Source organism: Camelus dromedarius, chromosome 7 (assembly GCF_036321535.1).
Source record: "Camelus dromedarius isolate mCamDro1 chromosome 7, mCamDro1.pat, whole genome shotgun sequence".
Classification (NCBI taxonomy): domain Eukaryota; kingdom Metazoa; phylum Chordata; class Mammalia; order Artiodactyla; family Camelidae; genus Camelus; species Camelus dromedarius.
Window position 1 is genome coordinate 21377133 of NC_087442.1, and position 21097 is coordinate 21398229.

The 21097-nt window shown below is 47.5% G+C and overlaps 1 long non-coding RNA gene across 1 annotated transcript in view; it reads right to left on the reverse strand.

Moving 5' to 3' along the window:
* Positions 1–277: 277 nt before the first annotated feature.
* The window catches only part of LOC135321728 (uncharacterized), a 32377-nt gene continuing 11557 nt past the window's right edge, over positions 278–21097 (reverse strand). The window contains exons 2-3 of the long non-coding RNA XR_010381765.1: positions 1206–1893; positions 278–518 (exon numbers count right to left, since the gene is read on the reverse strand). This is a non-coding gene — a long non-coding RNA (uncharacterized LOC135321728). The remainder of the gene's footprint in view (positions 519–1205; positions 1894–21097) is intronic.

The window sequence follows — 21097 nt, forward strand, 5'->3', positions numbered from 1 at the left end:
TGCCGCATTTAGGAAACGAGGACCCTATTTATCTATATTTTGCATTTCTCCACATTATATAGGTCCTCCTCTGTCCTGCATCCCAACATTGTTTTCACCTTTGGGAACATTTCCTCGGGCCCTAACCCAAGCCTCTGCCCTCTGCTCTGTCCCCTGTCCACTGGGGACTGACACCATGTAGGCCTCCCGAAGGAGGGTCACTCAGCTCCCTCAGCCCCTTCCTTTCTCCAGGGTAAGCAATCCCACCTTCTGCCTCTAGAGGTCTCTCTATCCTGAGCCAAGCAACTCCATTGACTGTTTAAAGCAATAAAGGATTTTATTGAAAGGTTTGAGGGTGGTTCACAAGATGAAAGCGTGGCAGTTAAAGGTCCAGGCTAGGGAAGGGAGGTGCCAGGCAATTCAGGGGACACAGGCGGCGCAGCTCACCGTCTTCTCGTCCGCACAGCCGCTCGGCAATCAGCGTCGATTGTTTCATTTCCAATCTTGAATCCCTCCGCACAGCAGTCCAATTCCCAAGGCTGGGTTTTGTACCCAAGTGGGCAGGGAAAGTCCAGATATCTCGAGTGACAATCCTCAGAGAAGTGCCCACGGGGTCGGAGAGGTAATTCCCCAAAAGGAGCCCAGAGGGAGGTGGTGTACAGACAGGACAGAAGGCTAGAGCCAAGCCTCCACAAAACATCCACCACCTTGAACTGAGCCACTCCTGTTTCTTCTTACCTGGTGGAATCTCCCATAGACCTGCCCTCAGGTAGTTGATCGAAGGCGTGGCGGAGCACTGAGGCACAGAGAGGTTCAGCACTTGCCCTAAAGCCACCCAGCAGCTCTAAGGGATAGCCAGGTTGATGGCTCCACTTGGTGTCTGTGGGTTTGGTGTGTGACCCACTTGGAGCCCTCGGGGGGACGTCCCCCCTCTGTAGACAAGGCCTCCCGCAGATACTTTTTGGGGTAAGGGCTTCCTGACTGCTGCAGAGAGGAACAGCAAGCCCAGACCGCAAAAAGATCCAAAGGAGACGGCGGCCCTCCTGGGGCAGGAGGGGAAGGCGCACCCCTCAGGCGTGCTGGGCTTGCAGGAGGCCTTCTGTTAGGGAGGTGGGGCCAGGACCTGGGGAGGGGGTGGGGGGGGCTGAGAGCCCCAGGAAGCAGGTGAGGCTGGAATCCCAGTCATCCCTCCCGCCACCCACCCAGTGACACAGCCTGATTCTTACCCGATTCAGAGATGGGAGGAGAGTAGTGTGCCCCAGGCAAGGGGCTATTTGAATCTGCATATCGCCTCTTCTGATCCAGGCCTCCCTGTATTCTGATCTTGTGGAATTTTAGTCTCCCGCTGTGATTGGAGTTTAGTTAGATAATTTGGCTGGTGATGGGGGCGTCGGGGTTCACTGCAGCATCAGTGCACCCAGGTCCCTGTGGGAACTCTCCCAGAGTCACACAAAACACCAAGATCCCCAAGGAGATGTTGCTGGGTGAGACTTCTGAGGCCAGATACCTCTGGTCTGTTCTGACAATGCCCTTTGTTTCAGCAGATGAGATTGTTATGGTGAAGTCAGGAATCAAGCGTCAGCAGGCTTTGCCTGATAAACCTCCTCTGCCTGTGTCAAATGGGCCACTTCACGTTGGTGGCAACTAAACCCCCACATCTCAGTGTCCTCCTGCTCCCATGATGGGGGGAGTCGGCCGAGCTTTCCAGAACTCCCTGAGCTGGCCTGGGTCTTACCTGCCTTACCTGGAGGACCCCCCTGGAAGCCACAGGTGCTGAAGAGAGGAGGAAGTCGTGGCTGAGTCAACATCGCAAGTCTGCACAACAGACGGCTTCGGCCTGCAGTCCATGCAGGGCTCAGGATGGGATGGTTTGTCTTGTGCTTTTCCTGAATGAGCCGAAGAGGCATCCGGGTCCTGCCAGAGAGAGTGGGCCCTCATGCCTCCCAGACTCTCAACACAGGCTTGTAGAAGGGGTTCCCTAGGGGCTCTGACCCTGCTCCTTGGACTGGTCTAGGGGAGAGACCAGAATGTGGGACCTGTAGCCAGAAATGAGAGCATATGGCCGCTGGGCAGGCTGCAGTGGAGGGCAGGGGGGTGCCTGTGCCCAGACAGGTGTCCATGCTGCTTCCGCATGGGTGAACCTGAGCCTGCTTTCTCAGGAGGAAGAAGAGGAAACCCTTTCCTGCCCCAGGGGGCGGGCCTCCCCTTCCTTGATGCTCAGCCTCACCCCCATCTCTCCATTCCCTGGAATCCATTCCTGGTGGTGACTCAGCTGCATCGGAGGACCAGGGCCTGCTGCTGCTTCAGGGTCTTCATAGGAGTGGAGAATCACCCACAGCCCCCTCTGAGCTCTGGCTGCTCCCAGTGTTCCCCAGCTAACTGCCAGTTCCACCCTAACCAGCATGGTCCCCAGGGGATCTCTCCTGCCCCGCTTCCCCGGCTGCAGCCTGCACCAGAGCCAGCACGAACACAACATTGGTGGCATGGGGAGGCACACTGGAGGGTCTGAGCTGAGCCACGCAGGCTTGGGTGCTGGACCCTCAGGCAGGGCTGCTGAGGGCCACCAGGGAGTGAGCCCACCCAGGCCCAGAGGCCCCCGCAGGGAGCTCTCTCTTGGGCCTCACCTGAGGCCTCCTCTCCGAGGCTCCTCCTTTGACGTCTGTGCTCATGTGCGGACCACCAGCACGTGCTGCTCACTTGATCCCCGCTGCTACCCGGGGAGTGGGAACTCTTAACCCCTTACAGGGGAGGAAGCTGAGGCCGACCTGTCTAATCACAGCTGGTGAGGGGCTGAGACCCAGCGGGAACCCAGCTGGGGTCCGTCTGACCCTACAGCCCAGGCGGCTCCCTCCACCCTTGGCCTCCAGGACCTGACAGGACCTAGACTGCTGCTGACGGCCCCTTCCCTGACTCTTTCCTTCTCCCACTACCTATCTGGGGAGTTTCTGCTGCCTTCACGTCTTAGGCCAAGTTCTAGTTCCACTGCCCAATAGCGGGTACTTGAGCTCTCTGTACCCCAGCTTCTTCGTCTCTAAAGTGGGCGTCCTACCCTGTGTCTGGGTCAGACAGAAACACCTCGTGCTCCTGCTACCAAGTCTACCCACCCACCTGTGCGCCTTGACCTCTTCCCCTTCTGACCTACGGTGAACCATCCTGCCCCTACCTAAGGCCCGCCCCCTCTGGCCACCTGGCAGACGTCACCTGCTCTCTCCTGACTGGTCAGTCCTCCCCTCTTGGGTCGTTCCCACCGAATGAAAGCCTTCCTCTGGTCACGTGTCACTCTCCAGGTCCTGCCCACCTTGCAGGCAAAACTATTTGCTGCTCCACTTGCCCACCTCCCACTCTCCCTTGAAACCCCAGCAGTCACTTTTGTCCCTGAGATCACTCCTGTCAAGGTCACCATCATGTCCATGCTGGAAGTCCAGTGGTTGATTCTCCAAACTTGTCTCACCTGACCTGTCAACAGCCTTGGACAGTTGGTTGCTAGGTCCTCCTGGAAACTAAGGGAAGGCCTTCCCTCAGCTCCCAGAACCCTCTTGCCACCCGCCACCCCCTGCCCCACAGCTGTCCTCCTGCCCCACTGACTGCTCCTTTGCTGGCTGCATGCTGAGCGCTGCGCCACCTCATCTCCCCGACCCCCCAGTGCCAGAGTCACCCGGGGTGTGGTCCATGCACCTCCTCTCCTCTGCCTCCACTCTCAGCCCTTAGTCATCTCATCTAAATCAACTGTGACCCCCACCTCTGCACCCCTAATTCCAGCCAGTTCCAGGTTCTGCCTCCAAAGGCCTCTCTGATTCCAACTTTCTGCTCACCTGCCCCCACCCCCTCCCACCGGGACTGGCTGAGCTGTTCTGATCCTGGCCCCTCACCCCTCTGGCAATAAGCTGTGTACTTTGCTGAGATCCTCACCTTCCCAATGTGCCTCTTGGGATTTGGAAAGTGTAAAACATGGGATGGAGCACCGGAAGAGGACCTCGGGCTGCCCTCCTGCTCCAACTCTTCCCATGCAGGCTGGACGAGCTTCTCAGAAATGCTTTCCTCAGGCCATGCCCTTGCTGATGATGGGGAAGGGGATGGGGGTGAGTCCAGCATCTCTGGTCTACTGTGGTGTCTGGTGGGGAGGCTGGAGCTCCCTCTGTCCCCCCAGGTCTTCTGCCTGGCACACTGTCTGCTCAGACAGGACCAGCCTCACCAGATCCCAACATTGTCCCCTGTCCAAGCTCAACCCCAAGCTCTGCTTGTCCCAAGGAGGCTATCTCTCCCTCCCCCAGGATGTCTTCACCCTCCTGCTCCTGCCCACTTTCCCCGCTGAACCCCTCCCCTGCTCAGTCTCCATCAGTTCCACCTCCTTCCTGGCACTTCCCTGGGTTCCCTAATCGCGGTCCTGAATTCCTGCCGCATGTGCTTCGGGGCCACTGGTTGTTCACTTGGCAGATGTCAGCTGAGTGCCTGCCACATGCCATACCTGTGCAAGGTGCTGGGGGTGGAGACATGAGCCCACCACAGACCCTGCCCGCCAGGAGCTCCCAGCTTAGAAGGGAAGTGTAGACACCGCCCCCTGGATGCCCTGAGCCCCTCAGAAAAAAACTCATCCCCCACTGAGCTCCTTAGCCTCCCCAGGAGCTGATCTCCCTCGGGCTCCCCTCTGCCAATGTGTCAGCACACACAGTGACGGGCTAGGTCGGCAGCGCTGGCTGCTCAGGAAGGGAAGACTTCCCCGGGCAGGGTGGGGGAGCATGAGGAGACTGCCGGGCTTCACCAAGGAGCTGGGAGCTGCACCGGGGAGGGTAGGAGGAGTTTGAACTTCTGGGACTGGCAGGCAGAGAGTGAGACTGGCAGAAGCAAAGGCTCCAGGTAGAAAAAGTGTCAGGCCATGGCCAAAGCTAAGCCTCCAGTGTCAGGCATTTGCTCCAGCAGGCAATGGGCAGCTTCTGAAGGTTTCTAAGCAGGAAAAATTTATGAAATTGATTGGAGGAGGGAGAGGCTGCAGGTGGGGGAGAAGTTAGAGGCTTTGCAACAGTTCTGATGAGAGGTCATGGGACGGACCTGACCCTGAAAGATGGAAGGAGGGGCCGATGCAGCAAATGTATGAGGATGTAACAGTCAGGAGCGGACAAGGTGCAGGTCATCCGGGAGGTGGGGAGTGGGGTCAAAGCGGTGAGGACAGAGGGGCAAACCCAGGGAGAAAGTGACCTGCAGTCCAATTTAATAAACAGAAGTCGAAGGCCCACTGCATAGAGGGGCACTTTCAGCTCACAATGTGTAGGACTTGATGATGACCGTGCTATGTGAAGGGCAGAAGGGGCAGAGGGAGGCAGAAATAGAAGCTGGCGGCTGCCCAGAAGGAGACACAAAGCAGGAGGCAGGGAAGGGAGCGCATGGACATGGCCACTGTGCTCCAGGCTGGTGTGCGGAGGCCTCTCTGGCACTGATCTGCAGCCCTGGCTGGGCGGAGGCGGGTGAGCAGGCTGTGCCTGCAGGAGTGGGCCCCAGCAGGCCAGGCCTGGGGTTGGGGTGTGCACAGGGAGCCAGCTGGCTGGGGTCTCTTGAGACAGTGGAATCCCCATCCCAGCTTGGAGCAGGGAACTCAGTGGGGATCTGTGCCCAGCACCACTGAATGGTGGTCACTGGGCACAGGTAGAGCTCTGGGTTCCAGTCCCAACTCTGCCAATGGGCTGGGTGACCTCGGGGGCCTCCTGCACTTCTCTCAAAGGCCAATTCTAACGCCCCTTAACTGTAAAATGAGAGAGTTTCCGACACTCAAAAGGAGGGGGTGCCTCCACCTCCTTGCTGTTCTGCCCAAAATGTAGAGCCCACTATGGGAACCTCCCCTTCCTCACCCCTTATTTCCAATATGTCTCAAATTCAAACTTCTGAATGTATTTTGAATCTACCCACTGCTCCTACCCTGCACTGGCAACCTTGTTGAACACAGTAGCCTCCTACCTGGTCACTCCACAGCCACTTGCACTTTGCAATTTTTTTTTTTTTTTACTGCACATCTGCTCATTCTTTCCCTGCCTTAAAAAAAAAATCCCTAAATAATTTCTTACCATCTTTAAAATTAAACCCACGTGTGATCGCCTGCCCTCTCCAGCTCCCAGGGCTCCTCCTATGTCAATCTTTCCCTCTCTCCTGATGCTCCAGCCACATTGGCATTCTTCCAACTCCTTGACCATGCCAGGCTTGCCTCAGGGCCTTTGCCCTTGCTGTCCCCTCTGCCAGGCACGCCATCCCTCCTGCTTCACCTGGACAACTCCCAATCAGCCTCCAGAGCAGGGCTTCATTGTCACTCCCTCTAGGAGACTTTTCTGAGCACCTAAATGAAATCCAGTCGGTTAGTCCGTTGCATAGCACCCTGGACTTCTTCCTAGCACTTAATCTTCTTTTGCAAATATATATTTATTAGTGTGATTTTTTTGTTTGCTTGTTTAAGGCCTGCCTATCCCACTAGACTGTAAACCCATGAGGACAGAAATCATTCTGTCTTGTTGGCTGCTGTATACCAGCCTCCATGGTTAGTGTTGATGAGATGAAGAAGAGAGGAGTTAAAGAACAAAGAAGGTAAGGAGGAGGGGAGGGGGGAGGGGGGATGGAGAAGGGACCATGTTTCCTTGTTGTAACTGCTGCTACCCCAGCTGATCCTCTCTTCCCACAGAGCTCCCGGAGACCGCCCCTTCATACGTGCATCCCTTCTATTCCTGCGAAATAGAACTCCTGCTAAAATTAGGCATTTTTACATTGTGACTTCATCATTTGCTGAATCACCTTTTCTGTATCTTTCTTCATTTTCGCCTCATATTTTCTTATTTGTCACCTGCCTGGTAACACATTATTCCTTGTAATTTTCTCCACTTCATATTTACATTTTCCTCTTTCATGTTAAAATAGAAACATTCCTTATTCAAGTTTTACTCATTAATTTATAGGCCATTCCTTTTATCAGCTCGGTAATAATATTTCCCGGATCTATTATAAGTCCTTGTTGTCCTCATAGTTTCATTAACCATAAAATGAAACTAAATAGAGTAACAGTTGTTTAATTTAACATCTGAATCTTATTCTTGTTCAGGAAATAATTTAGATAAAAATAACTGTTGCATACTCTGAATGGTGGGTGAAGCGAGGTACTGCAGTTTATAGAATTTCGTTCTATAAATAATCTTAGCGTTTCCTGATTTGTTTATTTCTGATGCTAATAGAAACCCAGCCTCCCACCCCCATTCTGCCATCTGAACTCGCTGGGTCTGGGAACTTGGACTCTGAAAAGAGGGCCTCAAAATCTGAATGCTGCCCTGATACCCTGGGGGTCTCCAGGATCTGACCTCCAGAAGCAAGAACTTGTCCCAAAGGTCAGATATTTAAGTGTGCAGAGAAAACACTGCTCCTCATTTACGTGGAGACCAGGCCTGGAAGCATCACCCTCTGGATTTAGAGGGAGTAAGACGCAGCTAAATGGCCCAGCAGGGGAGCATATCACACCCGAGGAGGAGTGGTTCCAGGAGTTGTGCTGCTGGACCTGCCTGGAGGGGCCCTCAGAGGGAGTCTGGGGCTCAGAGCTGTGGCCAAGGCCACATCCAAGTGCCTAGGAGTTGGGTCTCAGCAAATGCAAGCCGACCAGCTGGTCTGGAGGAAGCTTGGGGACAGGGAAATGGGAACAGAGGCTTGGGGTTCATTTTCCACCCTGTCCGGGAGGGAGGCAGCCTGGGTCTAGAGGAGGGAGGGCCCACGCCTGCGCTCACTCTCCTGTCCCTGCCCACCACGCGGTGCCCTCCTCCTAGGCTGCCCAGATGTCCTCTGGTGACCCACACCCACATAGCAACTTAGGCTGTGGACAGCTGCCAGACAGGAGTGTGCCAAGCCCTGGAAAATTACCCTGACCCCTTCCACCCACAGTCAAGGGATAAACCTGCCTTCAGGCCTTCTCTACTATTAGTGAGCCCTGGCAGTGCTCTGGGAGAATGAATGGAAAGTTGTGATTCTGATGCTGCAAAGGTCACATGCAGACTGGAGACCCAGAGCACAGGCTGGCGTGGAGGCCCGAGGAGAAGCCAGCGGCTGCCCTCCCACCTGCCCTGCCTCCCCTCCTGCCTTGCTTGTCTTCCCTGGGAAGAGCCTTTCTCTAGATCGCTGTCTTCTTCCTTCTGTTCCCACCTCTCTGTCTCCCCAGCACAACTACCTCCTATGGAAATTCGGTTCTCTTCTTCCTGGGGCAGTAAATAAAGCTGAGGGAGGAAAAGGCAGTGAGGAAAGTGAAGTGTTTGCCACCCTGTCCCCACCCAAGGTCTGCAGGGTGTGCAGACCAGGGCAGCACTGGGACGGACACACAGGGACAAACAGCCGCTGGCTGCGTATCACGGCGTGACTGTGACCCACACGGATGCGGGTGAGGAAAGTCTGTTTGACACCATGAGTAACTGTGACCACCAATTACTCACGATGGGGCAGAGGAGGTAAAAGCAGGTGCCGGACTTTGACTCCAGCCACGATAGAGCCGCCAGAACTGGACTTGCCCTGCTGACTTGAACCACGAATTATGTGCAGCAATTGTTTTCAAGCATCGGGTAAAAGGCAGTGCAAGACTGCAATTATCGAGAAGGGACAGACAGAGGTTAGGTCCCTGTTTGCCTCAGATTTCTAGCCAGGCACTTTCCACATGGCAGAGATCAGAGTTCAGGGCTGCTGAAGTGGCCAGAATTTGAGGGGCAGGATAGCTGTTATGGGTGGAATTGTGCCCATCCCACAAATTCACATGTGGAAGCTTTAATCCCCAGTACCTCAGAATGTGACTATATTTGGAGACAGGGACTTTAAAGATGTGATTAAGTTAAAATAAGGCTGTTAAGGTGGACCCTAATCTAATCTGACTGGTGTCCTTATAAGAAGAGAAAATCTGGATACACAGAGACACACACACACAGGACACTTTGACCTCATGCTTCCAGCCTCCGTAAATATGAGAAACAACTTTTGGTTGTTTAAGCCCCTCAGTCTGCGGCACTTTGTTACGGCAGCCCTAGCAGACTAACACAATGGTGAGGAGAGGGGATCTGTGCTGGAGGGGCCGGTGGCAGCTGCAGGTCTCCCCAGGGGCTCCTCTGCATGGGGCAAGACTCCCCAAAGCCCAGCAGAGAGTGGCTGCTGTGCAGGGTGACTGCGGGTCATGCAGGGTTCAGAGACCAAATTCCAGTCCAGCCAAAAGTAGCAAGACCTCAGGAAGGACTGTGAGCATTCAAGAGGGATCCCAGAAAGGCAGCAGTTTAGGGCTAACAACCATGACTTGGTGCCATACTCTAAGACCAAGGGGAAAAAACCATATTAGCCTGCCAGCATCAAGATGATACACCTGCTATTTAATGTCTACCAGAACAAAACTCAACAGCCTTTAAAGGAACAAAACACAAACTAGACTCCCTAAAATGTCTCATCCATAATGGCCTAGAATGAGAAAACATTTTAGACATAAGGAGAAGCAGGCAGATGAGACCCATAATCAAGAAAAATAGACCCAGTACAAACAGGTCCCCACATAACCACCATGTTAGAATTAGCAGAGAGGAACTTTAAAAAAACTATCATGAATACGTTCGGGCATTTAAAAGGAAAAGATCTTCATAATGAGTGAACAGATGTAAAAATTTCAGCAGAAAATGGAAAAAAGAACCAAATGGAAATTCCAGAACTGAAAGCTACAGAATCTAAAACAAAAAATGCACTGGATAAGCTAAAAACATCAGATTGGAATCTGCAGAAGAAAGAGTCACTGAGCTTGAAAATAGATCAATAGAAATTATCTCATCTGAAGACCACAGAGAAAAATGATTTTAAAAAAGGAACAGAGATTCACTGACCCATGGGACCCATGGGACGATGCCAGGTAATTTAACATTAAAAAACTCAGAAGCAAAGGAGGGAGACAATTGAGCAGAGAATACATTCAGGAATAAAAGTTGAAAATTCCCAAATTTGGTGAAAACTTATTCACCTACAGATCTAAGAATGGTGCCCTGACTTGAGGCTGAGGAGGAGGAGGGGGCTGGGCAGGAGCCAGAGTGCTGGAGAAGACTGGTAATCTGGGGGTCAGAGTGGGAGAGTGTAATGGCCCCAGGCAGGGCAAGTGCAAAGGGAGAGAAGAGGGAGGGGGAGGGGAGAAGAGGGAAAAGGGGAGAAGGGGAGGCAGTGGGGAGAAGACGGGGAGGGGAGAACCAGCAGGGCTAGCTCTCCCTCTCAGCAGCCCTGCGACCTCGGGGAAATGAACCCTGAGCCCACAGTCGGCGCTTGAGGACTGGGTGGGGAAGGGGAAAGCAGGAAGAAAGGCAATAGCCTGAGATAATTTATTTTATTGTTTAAAAGTTTACTGCTGAAGGGAAAGGAAGCAGAGAGAGGGCAGCAGCTGAGGAGGGAGCTAGTTGAGGGGAGTTATTGCTGTTTTAAGTTGTGGGGAAGTGATTAAAGACAGAAGAAAAAGCAAGTAAGATTTTCAAAAGAGTCAAGCAGGTATGGGGCCGAAGACTCAAGTGGAGCCCCTTGGAAGCCCCTTGAAAATACCAGCACATTTGAAGCAGAAACAGAGAATACAGTGTTTCAACACAGTGGGAAAGGAGGCTGAGGTCAAATCCCAGAAAGTGTGGTGCAAACCCTGATCCGGTCACACAGTGGCTCATACTTAGACAAGAGCAGGCACTGATCTAGATGCAGACATTTGTCCCCACAGCTGCCTGTGAGATAGGGGTGATTATTTCCCCCATTGTACAAGTGAAGACAATTCCCCAAGGTGTCACAGCCAGCAAGGGGTGGAGCCAAGATGTGAACCCAGGCAGTGAGTCCGGCACCAACGTCTCCCTCTTAACCACTATACTGTGGCATCCAAGGGCATCGCTGCCCTGCCCACCGCCCAGCGCTGCTGTGAGAGCAGGATGGGAAAGCCCTATGTGAATGCTTAAGGGCTCATCACATGTAACTTGGGGTTCCTATTGATCAGGCATCTCCTCAGGAGCCCGGGAGCAAGGGCACCTGCTGAGGCTTCAGCCCCTAAGGGATGGCAAATGGGAGGGACAGAGGAAGGCATTCAGCTGTGATTTGAACCATCCTGGTTTTGAGTCATTAGCCAACTATGCTCAGACGTGCTAGGAGAGACAGACAAGAAAGGGGAAAGGATGACTGAATCTCAGAAAATGATTTTTGTTATGAGTCACTTACTCTGTTCTATGCACTCTGCAGGGTACTTCCCTAAACCAGCTCATTTAATCCATCTTCAAAATGTAGCTATTGCATAGGCATAATTATTCCCATGTCACAGGTGAGGAAACTAAGGCTCACAGAAGTCAAGAAACTTGCTCAAGGCCACACAGATGGTGCGTGGCAGGCGTAGGGTTTAAATCCAGATGTTTAACACCAAAGCTCATGTCCTCTCCAGGCTCCCATGTGGCCTCTGAGATTAGCACTGGTGTGGCAGTTACAAGATTAGAGGAGGGGGATGAGGGGGAAGGGATTCTAGAGGGGGCTTCTCAGACATGAGCAGGTGGGGAGAGGCACACTGTGGAGAGGGAAGGTCAAGGAAACCCCCTTCTCCACTTAGAATGTGACCCTGAAATAATGGTTCCTAAAAACTGGGGTCCAAGACCCCTTTGGGAAGCTGATAAAAAGTAGACTCTCACCTCAGAAAGGATGCCCACATTTTTTCATGGTATTAGGGAGCTCATGGCTCCCTGAAGTCAGCCCATCCATGCAGGGGCTGAGCCCAGGACTGGCTTTACAACTGACGGACTTATTCTCCCAGCTGCGGGGAGAGCTGACCCCTGACAGTTCCCGTCTCTCTTCTGGAACTGTCCTTGACTGAAGAGGGTCACCTTGCCCGGTTCTGTCTCCTTCCCAAGGCAAACCACAGGAGTTAATTGACTCCAGGCAGCTCTGAAGGACGCCTCCCCTCCTGGCTGGGGATCTTGAGAGCAGTCTCTAATAAACCTCCCATCTGCCACGCGCCCTTCCAGAGTCAGCTTCTCCCAGAACCTGGAGAACTTGACTGACTAACCTGTGACACATGGACTCTATTCCTTTAATCATGACAGCAACTGGCAAGGGGAATATAAATCCTAGTTTAAATCCTGCATCTCCTTTTTGCAGGTAAGAAGTCTGAAATGTAGATGGCTGCTTGCCCAAGGTTCCAGAGCTGGCAGTAGCTACAGTCAGGATGTGAACCCAGTCCATCCAGAGCCAAACCCTACATTCACTACACCCACTTTCATCCGAGAGGGGGCAGCCCCAAAAGAATGCACCAGGAAGGGGACACATGTTGGGCCACTGTAACATAGAGACAGAGCCCCTGGGTCCTAGAAGGGTGCCCCATCGTTTTGCTTCTGGGTTGCGTGGGTACATTCAGGGTCGGACAGTTAACCAAGCCACCCGGCGGCTGCCTTCAGCAGGGAGGGCTGATGGAGGTCTCTGGGCTCAGCTCTGACAGGGTCTTGCAGGATGGGGATGGCAGTGCCTACAGGTCACACTCTTACCCGGAAGGCTGAGACCTGGGTGTATCTCCCACCCCTGCTGCTTATTAGCTGTGTGGGTGGGGCTGGAGTGGGGGATGCTCACGTCCCTCTCTGGGCCCCATTCTCAGGAAGGCCTTCCAGGCCCAATTGCAGGCCGCAGGGCTAGTCAGCATTCCTCTCTCCACCCATTGCATCATTCCAAACATTCCTGCTCTTCTTCCGCAGGGCCTTTCTTCCTGCCATGCCACCTCCCCTCCTCAGTGTCGTCACCTTCCAACTCCCTGGACGTGCCCCATACTCACTGAGACTTACGTCCAGCTCACGGTCTTGCCATCCATCCCCCAGCCTTGGCATCATTTGGGGGTGACCTCAAGATCATGTAGGAGGCCCATTCAACAGGCCAGCCCCAGGGCCCTGGACCTCCTCCTCTCCAGCTCCATCACCTTCAGCTGCCCTGTCCCCACGGGTCCCCTTTCTCCCGGTCTGTCAGTCACCTGAACTGCTCCCCCATCTCAGCCTTTCTCCCACATGAGAATGCACTTCCTGTGGTCCCAACAGCACAGACTTTTTGTAACTGTCAGAAACGTGGCAGAGCATGAAATCAGTTACATAAGTTATCTGGCTCAAGCCATGGTGCATTCTCTGCTTTGTGACAGGGCAAAAATGGAAAATTTTGCCTCGAGGCAAGATGGAAATTTGAAAAAAGACAACCTATGCTAGCCATCTCACAGAGAGGCCCAGCATGGCGTGTGTGTCCATCGCCAACGTGTGGGACCCGTTCAGCTCTGCGGCCCCAACGGCTGCCTTCCACACTCACCCATCAAAATCCCAACCTCCCGTAGCCCCACAGGCCCTGTCCACTCTCAGTTCTCCAAGAAAAAAAAAATGACTGCATCATCTTGCAAATGGATGCCACAAAAAGCCAAGGTGTTTAACCTCAGCGGGGCCCTGACATCTGTAATAATCCTTTGATCTGCCCCATTTCTCTCAGTAGCTGTTGTCAACTTCCACGATTTGCCTCCAGCCCTCACCCTCCAACCTTGGCAGACAGCCATGCTTCCTTGACCTTATAACAACTGAGACCTCCAAACCATGACCGACCTCAACTGATGTGACCTCTCCCACCTGCCCTGGACTCTCCTTCTGGGCTCAGCGTGGGCTGCCCTTCCTCCTATTTCTGACCACCTTGCTCCTGGTGTGCTGGTCCCACTGTCTGCTCTTTCCACTAGCTCCATCAGTCACGTCCTCCTTCTCTATGTCCTCAAGTGCTTCCTCTCTCCTGCCCGTGTCCCCCCAAACCTACTCCTGTGCCCAGAACATATACTTCCTTAATTCTGAGTCACTACGATTTGGTTCTTTCTGCCCTCCCCTTCTCAGCTAAGCTTTTTGAAAGAGTAACTTGTAGTCTCTTATACCAACATTAACGTGAAAAAATACATATATTACAAACAGAGTCCAGCAGAAGAGTAATAAATATAATAATGTAAATGACAAAGTGAAGTTTATTCCAGGAATTCGAGGAATGTCAAACTTAACAAATCTATCAACGCAACTTATCTTGGGAATAGACTACAGGAAAAAAAATCAGATGACCAGTTGATAGATCCCCAAAAGGCATTTGCTAAAATATAGTATACATTTTTTAAAAATCTCCCTAGAAAACTGGGAATACAGTAATAATTCCAAAGAGGGGTAAAGAACAAATCCAAACCAAGAGCTAATGTCACGCTTAGAGAGAAAACACTGTCCTTTAACTGCACAAAGATGTCCTTGATTCACACTATCATGAAAGACTGTGTGGAAGTAAGTTCTAGTCAATGCCATCATAAAAGAAAAAGAAAAACTGATATAATTATTGGAAAGGGAGGGTCAAAAACCTGATGAAGTCCATAGAAAATCCAAGGATCAAGTGAAAATCATCGTAAGTTTATTAAGGCAGGTAGTTACAAAAGGAAGAGAGAAATTTATTAGATTTTCTATATAGTGGTAACAACCAGTTAGAAAATATTATGGGAAAAAGGGCTGCATTTACAACAGCAACCAACATATAAAATATTAGGGGTAAAAAATCTTAACAGGAAGAGTGCAGAACCTCATAAAAAAAAGCTCTCACACTTAACAGCAAAATTCAAACAAATAGAAGGCCATCCTTGGTTTTAAGATAAGACTTGATGTTGTAAAAATGTCAACCTTCTCCAAATTCATCTATTTCCCACAAGTACAGTCAAACTCTCAATTGAATTTTTGAGTTGAAGCTGATCAAATGATTCTGACATTAATCTAGATGAATAAATGAGAAGAAATACATAAGAAAATTTAGGGGGAAAAAGACTGAATTAGAGCATCCCCTGATGTTTGTCATATCAAATATGAACAAATATATTTTAAACCTATAGTAATTGCAGCAGTAAGGTATTGCTGTCAGAGTAAACAGACAGACCAAAGGAACAGAACAGAAAATCCAATTGGCACCTCAAGTCAGTGAGTGAAAGAATGTGTTGTTTAAGAAACCGTGCTGGGATTTCATGAAGACTGTTTTCTTCTGATTCGACTTGATTTACTAAAACATTGAAATTTTCCATATGTCAAAGACACTATATTACCAAAATATTTACAGATAAAATGATACGATATCTGGAATTTGCTTCAAAATAATAAGAGGGAAATGGGAAGGATACAGCTGGAACAAAATTGGCTATATTTTGACTGTGGTTGAAGCTGGGTGGTAGATATGCAGAGGCTTATAGTATCATTCTGCCTTCTTTTATATAGATTTGAAAATTCCCCAAATAAAGAATTTTAAATATGATATGAATTAAAAATTCAAAGTAGGAAGATATTTGCAATATGACACACAAAGATAAATGTCTTTAATATATACATTTCTCTTAGAAAGCAGTTTTGACCATTCCAACAGGAGGAAAGAGATGCTGTTGAGTGAGAAAAATCAGATTGAAAATAGCGTGCAAGGTAGGCCATCCTTTCCAAAAGAAAAAGAAAAAAAAAAAACCATCAGTAAAAATATCTGAAGAATATACACCAAAATGTTAACTGTGATTTGTCTGAGTGATAAGACTAGGGATGGTTTTGCTTTCTTTTTCATCTCTTTCTGTATTTTTCAGGTTCTTTTTTTATGAGAAGCAAATACTTTTATAATCAGAAAAATACAAAATTATTTCATTTTTTTTAAAGGAAGGAAGAAAAGGAGAAAAGAAGGAAGGAAAGAAAGAAGGAAAGAAGGAGATTGGCATCATATATTCTTTCTAAGTTACTCTCCATCTATACAAAAAATAAATGTGTTTACTTTTTTAAATACAAATGGTACATAGCATGCTCTACACATTGTTCTTTCCTTGCCTTTTCCACTTGACAGTAGATCCCGGTTATACCAATTTAATCTCCCACCAATAATGCACAAGTGCCCCCCATCCTTGCCAATACACTATTCTATTTTTGATCTGTGTTGAGGTTTTTTTAAACATTTTTTATTGATTTATAATAAATTTACAATATTGTGTCAAATTCCAGTGTAGAGCACAATTTTTCAGTTATACGTGAACATATATATATTCATTGTCACATTTTTTTCTCTGTGAGCTACTGTAAGATCTTGTATATATTTCCCTGTGCTATACAGTATAATCTTGTTTATCTATTCTACATTTTGAAATCCCAATCTATCCCTTCCCAGCCCCCGTGTGTTGAGTTTTGATGGATGAAAAATGACACCTCATTGTAATCTTCACTTGTAGTTCCCTCATTATAAGTGAGGTTGAACATCTTTTTATCTGTGCAAGAACAATGGATGTTTCTTTACCTATGCATTTTATTCACATCCTTTGCCCATTTTTCAACTGGATTTTTCATTTTTTATATTGATTTGTAGTGGTTCTCTCTACAGAAAAGTAGACATTTGTCTGCCATATATGCTTGCCAGTGTCTTTTAGCAATTTATCATTTGTAAAATCAACTTGTTTACATGTGATTTTTTTCCAATGCATATGTGTGTAATTTTTTTAATTGAAGTATAGTCAGTTTACAATGTTGTGTCAATTTCTGGTATACAGCATAATAGCTCAGTTATACATATACAAGATGGATATAATTTTTAAACAGTTGATTTAACTGGTCTTTTGTCAAGGGCTTCATGAGCACACAGTCCTCCCCTACTCTAAGATCATATATATATATATATAATTTAAAAAATTATATATATATATATAATTTTTTAAAACTTTTTTTAATTGAGTTATAGTCATTTTACAATGTTGTGTCTGTATAAAATTTTTAATGCTCTATATTTTCTTCTATTACTTTTATAGCTTCAGTTTTAACTTTTATATATTTGTTCCATTATTTTGATACAGAGTGAAGTAGGAATCAACTTTTCCACCAGATATGTCTCCAGCTGTGCCCAGATGTATTTATTGAATAATCTGTCTTTCCCCTGCCAATTGATATGCCATTTTATGATACTCTAAACTCCCATATAAATTCATGCCTGTTTCTGAACTGTTTATCTATTCTATTGCTCTGACCAAATATTCTACAGTACCTCTCTATTTTAATTATGTTTTCACATAGGGTAAAGCTGGTGTCTTCTTACAACTCCTTTTTATGAGAACTTCCTGGCTATTCATGCATGTTTATTTTCCCATATGAACTTAAGGCTAAGCTTGTCTGGTTTCAAGAAAAAAAAGTATCTCGGTATAATCTAGATATTTAAGTGTAACACATAATTTAGGAAGAACTAACATCATTATACTACTTAGGATCAGCATTTTCCAACCCAAGAAGGAGATTTTCATCTCCTTTTGATGAATTCTTCTATTATGATCCTCAATGATGTTTTAAAAGCCCTCATAATGGACTTTGCCCTTTACTGCTATTAAAATGGGTTTTTCTTTCCATTGTATTTTTAAATTTCTGGTTGTTTTATATAAGAACGCTGTTAATTTGTCAAATTAATTTTGCATCAGCAACCCTATAGAATTCTTATTATTTGCAATTTTTTTCCATTGGATTCTCTTGGGTTTGCAAGTTATGCAATCACATCATTTTACATTAGTGATAAAATTTTACTTCCTGTTTTCTAATTCGTTGCCTGATTTCTTTCTCTTATTTAACTGCTTTAGTTAATACTTCATCTAACTACTCCCTACCCTAATGGGAATCCTTCTATGGTTTTATCATTAAGCTAAATGATGAATTTGGTTTGAAATAAATAGAAATAGAAAAATAATCAAAACACAGAATAGGTATATCACAGAGTAGGAAATAAAAATGGCTCATGAATATATGAAAAGATGCTCAACCTCATCTAGGGCACTATTCTCGGCCTGGCCTTTAAATGCTAAAATCCAGGGTTTGGTCCTTGGTCCGCTGCTCTTCTCACTGGATGCTCCCCTTGGGCCATTGTCCTTATTGTTCAACACAGGCAGATGCCTCCCAAGTCTACAGCTCCAAGACTGACCTGTCCCCAAAGCATGTGTCCCATTTGTATATTCAGCAGCCTCCTAGACATCCCACTTGGGTTTCCTGAAGTCCCTCAACTCAACACATACAAATGGAATTAATTATCTCGATCACCAAAACTCCGTCCCATCTTAGTGAGATGCCCCATCACCTGCCCACTTCTCCCAGTAGAGAGCCTTCTCCCTCCTCCTCACTCTGCCCTTTAATCAATCATATATTCCCACATATTAACTTTCTAAAATTTTACTCTGCATTTTTTGGTGGGGGAAGGTAATTAAGTTCATTTATTTACTTATCTTATTTTTTTAATGGAGGTACTGGGGATTGAGCCCAGGACTTCATGTGCGCTAGGCATGCACCTTACCACTGAGCTACATCCTCCCCCCTTACTTGCTAACATTTTAGTTTGCCTACTCCACCCCTACCCACTGTCCTGGTTCAGCTCCTCATATACTCCTCCACCTAGGTTGTTACAATGGCCTCCTAGACGGATTTTCTTTCTTCATTCCTGACTCTTGTAGACCTAGCTTCCAGAATTATCTCTGTCAAGGTGGATTTCCAAAACACAAATTCAAACATGCCACTTTCCTCAAAATTAGTGGTCCCTGTGGCACCAGGATGGAGTCCAAGGTCTTAACAGGGTCTACAGGGCTCCCGTGGCCTCCCCCGATCTCCCCAGAGCCCGACTTGGACTCTCTGCTCTAGTGATGCTGGACCCTGTGCTGGTCATCCTGACTTTAGCTTCATGCAACTTCACTCAAAGCATACTGCTCACCACTTAACCATATTTTGATTTGAAGTTTTTAAAACAAACAACAGAGTGTATGTGTTTGTTTATCAAACTAATATGTGCACATGGTTTTAAAAAAAAAAAAAAACAAGTTATACTAAGTCTGATAATGAATAGAAACCAACCTTCCCCAGGACCACTTTTCCCATCTCCAGGATCACCTCCTGGAAGCAACCACTTCTAACTTTATCAGTCATTTCTTTGGTAATTACTTTCATAGCTCTAAATATATGTATTTATAAAGTTATTTCTTAATTTATCAAATTTGTACACCATTTTTACTTCTTATATAACATCGCCCACGCCTTGCCTCTCTTTCTAGCACCATCTTTGGTTAAAAAGTGTTTACGTTATTGTGATTATATAAACATGGCCACTGCAGAATCAATTAGGGTACAAGGTTTAAATTTGGTGTGTGTAGGTTTTTGCTTTTCCAGGAATTTCCAATTGTCTTTGTTCTATTTTTGTCATGCTCGCCTTCAAACAATTATCCATGCTTTCTTTAGAAGCTCTAATGCTTCGGGTACTTTATCAAGTTTCCTCACTTTTGGGAGACCCCTGCCTTGAGCCCTCTCTCCTTGGGCTCCCACCTGGATGGCGGCTCCCTGAGCTCAGCTATCAGCCTGGACATCTCCCAACTGCTCTCCAGATCAGAGCCAGTGTTTCTGGAGTTTTCTGTCCCCCTTTCTTGTCTTCCTCCTTTATTTTGTAGAGTATGTTGTTAACAACTTCCTTAAATGGTGTGTTGAGTCCTTATATAACCTGAAAGATATCTTTATTCTCTATTCATGCTTGATGATAATTTGTCCTGTATTGAATTCTGGGTTGAAATTACTTTCCCTCTGAATTTTGAAGGTCTGGTCCCTCTGTATTCTAGGGTCTGATGTTGCCATGAAAAATTCTCATGCCATTGTAATGTTCACAGGGATCTTATATTTTCTCTCTGCACATTTTTGGGTTATTCTCTTTATCCCTGATATACTGAAATTTTAGGTTGACATACACTGCTGATTTTATTCTTTCTCCTGCATGGACTTGGAGCTCTGTAAAGAGCTCTAAACTTCAGGGTTGATAATTTTCCTGTATTATTGATTTGATAGTTTCCGCCCTGCAATGCTCTCTGTTCTATCTTTCTGGAACTCCTATTAGTCCAGTGGGAACATACCAAATTGATTCTCTTTTCATTTCTATTATCTTTTCCATCTGTCTTGTTATTCTGCTTTCTGGGTTATTTCCTCAGCTTCCAATTCTATTGAATTTTTATCTTCTGCTTTCCAGGAAATTTCCTTAATCTTCTCTCTTTTTTTTTTTTTTTTTTTGAGCAAAGATAGATTTATTCAGAGAGAGTCATGCTCCATAGACAGAGGGCAGGCCGTCTCAAAAGGCAAGAGAGAAGCCTAGGAGATACACATTTCATAGGCAGAATGCGGGCCATCTTACTCAGAAGGGCGAACAGTGGCCTCAGAGAATGAGGTCAGCTAAGAAAAACCTTAATCTTATCTTTTAATTCACCTGAATATTTTATTCTGGCAGCCATTCTTAAAATGTTTTAATTTCCAAGAGCACTTTCGTGTCCTCTGAGTTTTCCCTTTTGGTACTATCTCTGTGGACATTAATTAGAGGCTGTGTCTGTTTTGTTTGAGTTCTTTTCTGATTTACTTTTCCTCGGGGGTCTCCTTTCTCTGTGTCTCCCTCGGTTTCATTATGTTGGAGGCTTTTCTTGGAGGTGGATTATCTTTGGCTGTGTCTATTCATATGTTGAAAACTAAGACACTGAAATGCCATTTGGGAGCTATGTGTGTGTGGGTGGGGCTTTCTCTGTAGCTGAGTTTGGCTTTTGGGTTCTTGGTGGGAACCAGCTGTTATGTGGGGATCCTCACATGCCTGCTTCCTGGGGCCATGCAATTTTCTTGAGAAGAAACCTCCAGTCACCTGGCTGAGGGCTAGAGACCTACCGGTAAGTGTTTGTTTGGTGGTACAGATTGACTGTAACACAAGTGGACTTTCAAATAATCTCCTTACTCCGGTACCAGATTTCATTCTTGCCTTCTGCCACCGCCAAGCCCTGGGGGCACCAGGTCTCAGGGATTCTCTGGAGTAAATAACCCCCTTTTCTTCCACACCCCCTTCTCTGAGCTCCTTAGCAGATGCTTTCTCCACTCCTCTACATGACTGTTCTATACATCCACTTGCTCTTTTTGTTTGTTTGTTTTGTTTGTTTTTTTTTGGTGGAGGTACTGGGGATTGAACCCAGGACCTTGTGCACGCTAAAGCATGCACTCTACCACTGAGCTATACCCATCCCACTATCCACCTGCTCTTAGTTTTCTAGAATTTTGTGGCCCCTCCCCATCACTGTATTTTTTTT